This window comes from Anarrhichthys ocellatus, unplaced genomic scaffold, assembly GCF_004355925.1.
Source record: "Anarrhichthys ocellatus isolate YVR2014 unplaced genomic scaffold, GSC_Weel_1.0 scaffold51, whole genome shotgun sequence".
NCBI lineage: Eukaryota > Metazoa > Chordata > Actinopteri > Perciformes > Anarhichadidae > Anarrhichthys > Anarrhichthys ocellatus.
In genome coordinates, this window is record NW_022280081.1 from 2,520,906 (window position 1) to 2,530,315 (window position 9,410).

Consider the following 9,410-nt stretch of genomic DNA (forward strand, 5'->3'; position numbering starts at 1 on the left):
GTGTGTGTGTGTGTGTGTGTGTGTGTGTGTGTGTGTGTGTGTGTGTGCGCGCGCGCGCGCATGTGTGTGTGTTGGATGAGTTAATATTCAGGTTCTGGAACGAATGCTAATTTAATCAATATGCTGTAAATCCGACTGGGTGCTTACTCATGCTGGTCTGAGCGTCCCAGCAGGGGGGGAAAGAACATGAAGCAGTGTGTTTACAAGGGAGCGTGCACACACACACACACACACACACACAGAGACACACAGAGTCGAGATGGATTGGAAAAGGCATTCAAGGCAGTCATTTATAGTTGGGATGTGTTGGACTGGATCAATGGCCAACAAAAAAAAAATCATTGTTCAGTTTCAACCTGCGGCCAGTCTACCTACAATCATACATTTTATAGTTTAAATACTTACATATACACTTTTTAAAGGTATACTTCCCCCCCAAAATGACCATTTATATATTAATTACTTACCCTGTTACCTTGAGTACTTGAAGAAAACTTCTCACATGCCTCCACAGTGAACGAAGATTCACAAAATGGAAAAGATTCTTCATAAATTGAAGTAATCGGAGGCCGTGTTTAACAGCAGCAAAACTATCTAAACACATCTGCTGACAAACTAACAAAACCTGTGCAGTATAATCCAAGTCTCATTTATCCTGTCGTGTGTTCACTACTTCCCAAACATTTGCGTGCTGGTATTTTCTGTATATAGACATGTATACGTGTACATACCCACCTACGTCATGTGTATAAAGTATAGTTACTACATAGAGTCAATATGTATTTATTCCAGCACTCTTTGTACTGTGGAAAAAGAAGACACTGGTTCTGAAAAAAAAAATGTTTTCACACAGAACACAGAAAAGAACACAACACAGCACACATAACACACACAGAACACGGAACACACATACAACACAGAACAAAGATCACAGAACACGGAACAGAACACACAAAACATGGAACGGAACACAGAACACACAACAGAGACACAACACACACCGAACATAGAATACGGAACACAGAAGAAACACAGAACAGAACGAACACACACAGCACACAGAACACAGAATACGGAACACAGAAGATAGAAAACGGAATGGAATACGGAATGGAACAAAGAACACACAAAGAACACACACAGAACAAAGAACACACACAGAACACGGAACCCAGACCGGAACCCAGAACACGGAACAGACACAGAACACAGAACAGAACACAGACCACACACGCACACACGCACACACACACGCACACACAAAGTTCGCCAGCTTCCAGATTTATATATAGGTATTCACGTCTTCTGTATGTGTCGTCTCTGGTTTGGGTTGTTGCTGTGTGTGTATGTGAAGATCTGCAAAGGTTCTCCTCTTCATCGCCTCAGACTCAGAGTGACTAGAGCCTCATTCAGATGTATGTGTGTGTGTGTGTGTGATTATTCTCGCCTTGTTCCAGTCGGGATTAAAAAAGAGCGATTAAAATCTTCTTGATATACATGTAGCATGTGACTTTACCAGTGGCAGGCCGTGTGTTTTATACCTGGGCCTTCAGTGCTGTCCTACTACAGTTGAACCACCTCCTAATAAGCTCATTATGACGCCAGCATGACGGGATGCTTCGTCATTAACGGGCAATGCATATAGTCAAAATCAATGTAATTAACACAATGACAAGAACAAACTCACAAGAACCAGTCACATGTATGACAACAAAACAGGTAGAATAACATAAAACCCAAATAACACGATTCAACAGGCCTCTGCACATTCCAGCAAAACTGCAACGCTATAACATGCATTCCGCCACACACTCAAGGGCACCATTCAGATATTATTCACATCAGAGGGAACAATATTAACCGTATCATAAAAATGACACCATAGAAAAGTGAACATAGTAGTAACACTACTGCAGATGTAAAAAAAACAAAAGCAGGTCACTTACCAAAGCTGCTGTTCACTATTTAAAGACAAAGTATATCCTCCTTTCTTTGATTACAAAGAGTTTAATGACACGGTTGTACAGAACATCGGTGCAGTTCAGTTCCAGTAAGAATTCCTTCTTGATTGCCATGTGCATGTGGACGCCAGTGATGACAGTCGAGCCTCCCCAGTTGTATTTCTTGAATATGTTTTTGTCACGGTTTAGCCTTTGCCCCCTGTGTCTCTGTATTTGTGTGGCTCCGCCCCTGGTCTCCTCCCGGCTCCCTCCTGTGTCTCTGCGTCTGAGTGTCTCCTGATTGCTTTCATTCACTTCACCTTTGCTCAATCACCTGCCCCTGGCTCTTTCCTCTGCCAACCCCACACTGCACTCATTCAACTCACCTGCCTGCAATCTACTCATCACCCAACACATATATACTCCCCTGCTTTCCCTGTTCTGGTTGCCAGATCGTTTTTGTTCTTCCCCTTCACTGCTTCATGTTCTGGCTTTGGTCCTCCCCGTGTGCTCATCGTGTTTCTAGTGCTAACCCCTCGTTCCTCCCCGTGTATGCTTTGTGTCTCCAGAGTTTTCCCTCATGTTGTCTCTACTGTTTGTGACTTTGCTTTTTCCCGTTTTTGTATTTTTGCTCACTCCCTGTTGGAGTTGTTTTGCGTTCCTGTGTATGTCTGTTTGGGTCAAAGTAAAGAACCTCGCCTTCCACCTCGGCTCCTGTGTCTGTGTCTGCGCCTGAGTCTCTGATCTCCCCCTTAAACGTGACAGTTTTAATGCGTTTGAGGGCTGAAAATGTCCGCTCGACAGAGGCAATAGATATTGGGATTGTCGCCGCCAAACGTGCCAATACGCTAAAAATGTAATGTCACATAAAAAACTCTTTCATGTCTTTAAAATGGAACTCTTATTACTACAAAGTTCTGCTAGCTAGCTTCACAACAGTCAAGCTAGCCCACTGACCAATCAAGCCGCACGTTAATGCTGAGGTACTTGTAGGCCAGTTAGAAGGCTCTGGCATGTCAAAGAATACGCCCAACATGTCAAACTAAAGATCTGATTGGTTGAAGACTATTGCTACATCCATACTACTCCGTTTCTACTCCGTTTCTATTTGGAAGCAGATTTGTCAAATAGAAACGATCTCCGTCCACACGGCCGTTTCAGCATCATTCTCGAATTGATCTGCATCCACATGGCAACCTTTGAAGGCGGACAGCAGTGACCATTAACGTACACTGGGCATGCGCGTGGCGGTGTAAACAGGAAGTGGATTGGTTGCTTAGTTAAAAAAATTATGACAGAGTAATAAAGTACTCTTTAATAATGAGAGGTTCTATTTGATACTTAACATCTTCCTCTAAAATATTCCTCTATAAACTCAAACAGACACAGTTCGTGGAAAGTTTTAGAAGTTTTATTTTTCAGACTTAGTTACAGCGCTGCGGGTCTTTCTCTCTCTCTCTCTCTCACATCAAATTTACTTTAAAATCAACACTTACATGTAAACGTTTACTAGATTATGGGTCCATCAATGTGGTCAACACACGTCTCTCACTCGTTTCCTCCGTGTTGTCTGTTCTCACTCGTAGCTCTGAACGTCATGTAATATGTCCGACTAGCTAGCTTCTAAGCTAATTTTAACATTACCGCCAATGGAGAAATGCTAACCGCAATTAGCATTTAATACAACACAAATGTTATACTAACAGAGCGAATAGAATATATCTACGTACATCTTTTCATGCTTCATAAATACATAGACTAAGGTCTCTCAAGGCTACCAAACGGAAGAAGTAAAATGTTAGTGCAGCATGTCTTCTCATTAGAATCTAAAAACGAGCTGCTCCATAGGGCTGATGACGCCGCTGGTCACGCCGCCTGCTAATCGCTCCAATAATAGCTGCTTCCTTCACAGAAATGCAGACTTTTACTGCACAACAGCTGCTAGCTGCTGCTAGCTGTTGTGCTAACAGCAACGCTTGCAATTAGTTATCCATGTTGAAATGAATCGCTGGTAGCCCAGTTTGTTTTCTTCCGGGTACGGGTCATGTGATAGTGAGTGTGACGAATCAGGGACGGAGACGTCATGGTTTCTAAGAACCAATCCAGTAGCGAACACGGGTGTGGGCATCATTTTTTCTAAACACATCCGTATCGGACCGTCCACACGCAAACGCAACCCCGGAGTTCTCAAACACCTCCAACCTCGGGAGTTTTCAGACTCCTCTGTTTAGGGTGCTCCAAAACTCCGGCGTAGTGTGGCCGCTCAGTGTAAACGTAGCAAAAACGGAGTAATGTGGACATGGCCTATAACAATCAACAATATCGTTCTCTATTTACTTAAACTCCAAATGGATTCACTTGTAATTCTGAAGGCCTCCGGGCAGATTTTTTTTAACTTGGAGACAGCATAGGGGTCAAATCTGATTGGATAAAAGCTCTACTTAAATCAAGCTGTACTGGAAACAGCGCAACTGATGTAGCTATGCAATGAGATAATAAGCTACTGGGGAAAAAATATTTAGAATACATGTAGTGTATTTATGATGGGATTGTGACACATTCCTCTATTTGAGTTCTGACTGCTCTTTTTGTTACATCACCTTGTTGCCCCCCTTCTTCTGGAACAATTTAATATAATCAAGGCAAATTCATTATCCTCTAAAATGGGATTGGAGACAGGCTAGCCCCTCTCAAGGTTAAAACCAGACATGAGCTTGTTAGTTTTGTTGAGCATAGCAGCGAGGGATATAACTGGTTCAGGGGCGGCCGACTGGAGAGTTAGCACACCAACAACTCTTTATTTCAAGGCACCCAACTCCTAATATTCACATAACAGTAATGGATAGAAACGTCCACTCATTTGCATCTTTTGCTGATTTTTTATTTTTTTTTGTGCGGGGGGGGGGGGGATTCGCTCATAGAACTTTAAGAATGGAAACCTGACTGTTTGAGAAATGCCTCATCTCTTACAAAACCATTTCCTGCAGAACCACAACATATTTTACATTTCTCTCACAACCATTTGAAACTAAATGAACCACAGCATTTCACAGAGCACTATACAGAAAATAATAAACAATATACATTCGCAATATGAGCATTATACTACAGAATTTCAATAGACAACGTTGCCATTTACTGCATTGTATTGACTGTTTCAACATACAGCAACGCGGCTTCAACTGCAGGTGTTCTCCCTGTGCCCATTTATTTTCTGTCTGTCTGTGACTTTCTCTCGTTTGAATAGACAACATAAGGCAGCAGCCTGATGAAACACCAGCTTTCACTTTTGCATCTCGTTGGCTCGTTTTTGGCAGTCCGTCATTAACACTGTATGAGTTGATATGAGAGCAATAGGTATTAGAATAAAGTGAGTGTGTGTTTTGAGTTATATATCATTTCAGTACATATTAGTATTATGAGTTAAGCCAATTTTTGTTAATGGGGGAATGTATGTAAAATCAGTTGAATTCATGTGACACCATCAGTAATATAAATTGTAAAACGTTGGTATTAACATGCGCTTTAATCAGAGAAGTAAACGCAAGTGTGAATTGTATGCAATTGTGTCAAGAAATATTCAAGCTCTGGCCTGAGCGAGACCCTAACTTTGATCCTCCCTCTATCGACAGATATCTACAGATGAACTGCTTCCTGTCCCGTGTAACCCTTTGCTGCCGGACCAGATTTGCCCTTATACTGTAGGTCTGGTGACGGTAACATAACTGTGATCACTATAAGCATTCTTGTTTGGATTCTACAGGTTATTAACAAAAGCCAAAAAAATAACTTCCCGGCTTCTTCCTGTACTGACTCACAGAATGAATTCACAGCAACGGGACATCAACCGGGCCGATTCGTCCTCCGGCAGTTATATAAATGGAGGTCAAGACGGACGTTACACTTCCGGTCATGGAGCCGTCTCACTAAACAGAGAGCATTCTTCACAGATATGGCAAAAAAGGACGCATTAACCTGAAGAGGGTCAGCAATCCGCGTCTGACTGTGTGACAGTTATTAGAGGCTCGTTAAAATCATATTTGTGTAAGAATTAATGTTAATGTGTTGAACTGCATCAGCGTGGAGCAGCAGCTCAGCCACATGGTTTGTAATTAAATACTCAACTGCTGTGGCCCCTCCCACTGCAAACACAAACACACACACTTTCACACCTGGATATGAACACGCACAGATGCAGGCTGTAGGGTCAGGAGTAATGGTGTCACCTCTATGTGTGTGTGTGTGTGTCCAACTGAGGTGTTTAAGTGCGTGTTGGTGGAACCTGCTGTCACCTCATTACAGGACACCGCTGGCCACAGCTCACGTTGACATCCAGGGGCCATGTTTCACAGAGTATTTTTTTATTTCACCACCAGGAGTTCTTCTAAATGGCAGTGAAAAGTTCTGAGCTAAGAGTTTTCCTCTTAAGACCCATTCACAGAGCTGCTGGGAGCAACTTTTACTGCGGAATGGAGTAAACTATTAAAGAGAGTGCAATAATGTTTTTCTACGTTGTTATCCCGCTTACACTCTCTCAAATGTGTCAAAGAAGTAGTATCAAAGTCTATATTTTCACTTTCTGTAGAAATGTGTGTACTGCACTCATTGGCATATGCAGTGCATTAATTAATTATCCAATCCACAAATGTGATTATGGGAAGTTAACCCCATCCATGGTTAAAACCATGCTGGATATTGTTAGTTTTTGGGACACAGTAGCTATCAGAGGGACATGATTGGTGCGCGTTTGGATAATCGGTGTTCGTTTCACACGGTTCCCTAGAAACCAAGACCTACGCCAGATCTGGTTCAGGCGTGATCCATTTTTTATGGGTATATAGTCTGGTCTCATTCAGCATTCATAGCTATACCTACAAAAAGTAATGAGCCTTAATTTGTAGATATCCCATGTACGTTTAAGACTGCAAAAGGCCACAGGAGGGGTCAAACAAACACTCATCTTTCAGCCAGGAGACCGCTGTTTGTTCCCCATGTGAAAAGTGAAGTCAAAGTTGATTTATCAAGTAACTTGCGTACTTTAGTAGCGGCACTAGTTATTTTAACTAAAGTTGTGTTACCAAACCTAACTCAGTATGTGATGATCTTTTCCTAAACCTAACTAAGTGGTTTTGTTGCCTTAAGCGTAATCTATAACTGAGTTGTTTCTTGTGAAGACACAAGTTTACTTGGAAAAGCTCGAAAAAAGAGGAGTAACTCTTTGTAAGATATCCTAAAAATCATTGGGTTATAAACTGGCTCATGGCTCAGACAAAGGAGGAGGAAGACACACACGACACACGTGTGATTTGATACAAATGTGATAATTTGGTAAAGGAAACTAAAACATTACACGTATTATGTGACATATCTGTGAATTCGGTAATGTTCGTGTGTGCATGGATGAGCTGCGACTGTAAAAACTAACACCGCACCAATGGAGACCATGCAGGAGCTGAGTGTTTGACGGGGACTGAGCAGACCGGCTTTTAAAGGCTTCCCAGCACAGCAGCCCAGGTGAACCTCCTCTCACTGACCTCCATGCAGAGTAGTGGAAGCAGGAGGTGTCGTCACAACCTTTAGTCTAATTAGGTCAGATAGGATCCAGTCTGGATACGTGTGAATTATCCCATGCTCTGCTGTTCCTTTATTGATCACCACACTGCTGCCAGGTCCCTTTCAGATCAAGTGTCATTTTTTTTTTTTAAACGTTAACGTATGCATGTCAGGTTTCGGAAGCATTTCCATATGCCCTATTTGGACCAGGTCAAACATTTTGGACCCAAGAAGAACGTGTGTGCATTTCTTAAAGTGTGTTGTCGATGCACAGCAGATTGCCCGGTCACACCAGGAAGCGGTAAAGTGAAATTCATTCACGCATCTGCGCAAAATAAACTAAGCTTATTGACGGAGTGACTTCTTCTGTTGCACAACACCACTAATATGATAGCTGTCTATGCTGATGATGATGAGAGTGATAAACCAAACGGTATGTGTTATTTAATTAAAGTGACACCTTTTTATTACTCAAAGTCTTTTGGTTCCTTGTTTATATAAAAATATAGACTTTTGGAGCATTAAACATAAAAGAAAATGATCATCCAACCCTGTTTGAGGATTTCCGCAATGCAGTGATCTACTGCATCTGGCTTAGCAGGCTGTTGATTGTACATGCATGTTCCTACATGCAAACATGTGTACGTGTGTGTGACCGAAAGTTTAGGTTAGCATGTTAATGACAGAGAGGCTTGTGTTACCAGGCAGGATACACAGTGATTCCATTATCATTGATTAGGTGACAGAGTGTGTGTGCCAAATGCATGTTGGTGTGACACACACTGTAAAGGGATTAGAAATATGGGAGCCAAGAAGAGTGTGTGTGTGTGTGTGTGTGCGTGTGGTGACAGAACATTAGTCAGAGTGCTTGTGCTATCAAATGGGGCATTACTGTACTCACTATGGAGGTCATTGGAACGGTGAGTGTGTGTGTTTGAAAGAGAATAAGTGCCTCGCTGTCATCTTTGCCACTCAGATGATGATCTACTCATATTAAAGATGTACAGCCCATAAACAAACACAACAACATTCACCAAAACATGCCAACCATGAAGTCAGATTCCCTGAATAGTGTTACGCTGTCATTTTAAGTTTAGGATTCTCCGAACTTTGTATCACCGCCAAAAATTTGCATTCATTTGGAGTTGTGTTTAAGGTCACTATGTAAATTTGATAATCCCTCTCATTTGAGCTCTGTTTTTGGTCTCCACCAACTGATGAAGGAAATATGTTTCTTTAGCAGCTAAATGCTCCATTGTGTTCGCCAGCCTTTGTGACATGTTCATTAGTGATTATATTGAAATGTTAAGAGACCATGTTTGTATGGAAAATAATCTTTGTATTATTATTATTATTATTACAGGTCCAATCTGTATGTTTATATTCCTCCACACAAAGTTCAGGCATAATTGATATGACTTTTGAATTTGAAATGGAAAATCAGCTTTTTTTGTGCATATAAGCTGATTTTATTGAAAATTGGTTTAAGTATGGATACATCTTTGTACAGAACCAGCAAACATTAATCGTAAAGTTTATAAGTGTAAGTATGCGCAATATAAGACCTGTCAGTAAATTTGGAAGTCATGGTGCATTGCTTCTTGTGTTCTGATTGGGCCGACCCCATTGGTCATTAGAACAAATATGAGGTTTGACTATGTTTTAAATGTTTCATTGACACACTTGCCGCTTAATACAATTATGAAATAATTCAAACTTAGCATTGAGCCCCACAAACACATCAAACCCAATGGATGGATACAAAGAGAGCTACAGCAGCCAGTCAGCTCTGGACTCTGAGCTGAAGCCACATTGCCCCCTGCTGGTTGATAGAGGAACAGTATTTAGATTCTTCAGACCCTGTAATTGTACTCATTATTTCAGTGTTAAACAATGTGGTAACCCAGAAGCAGTATA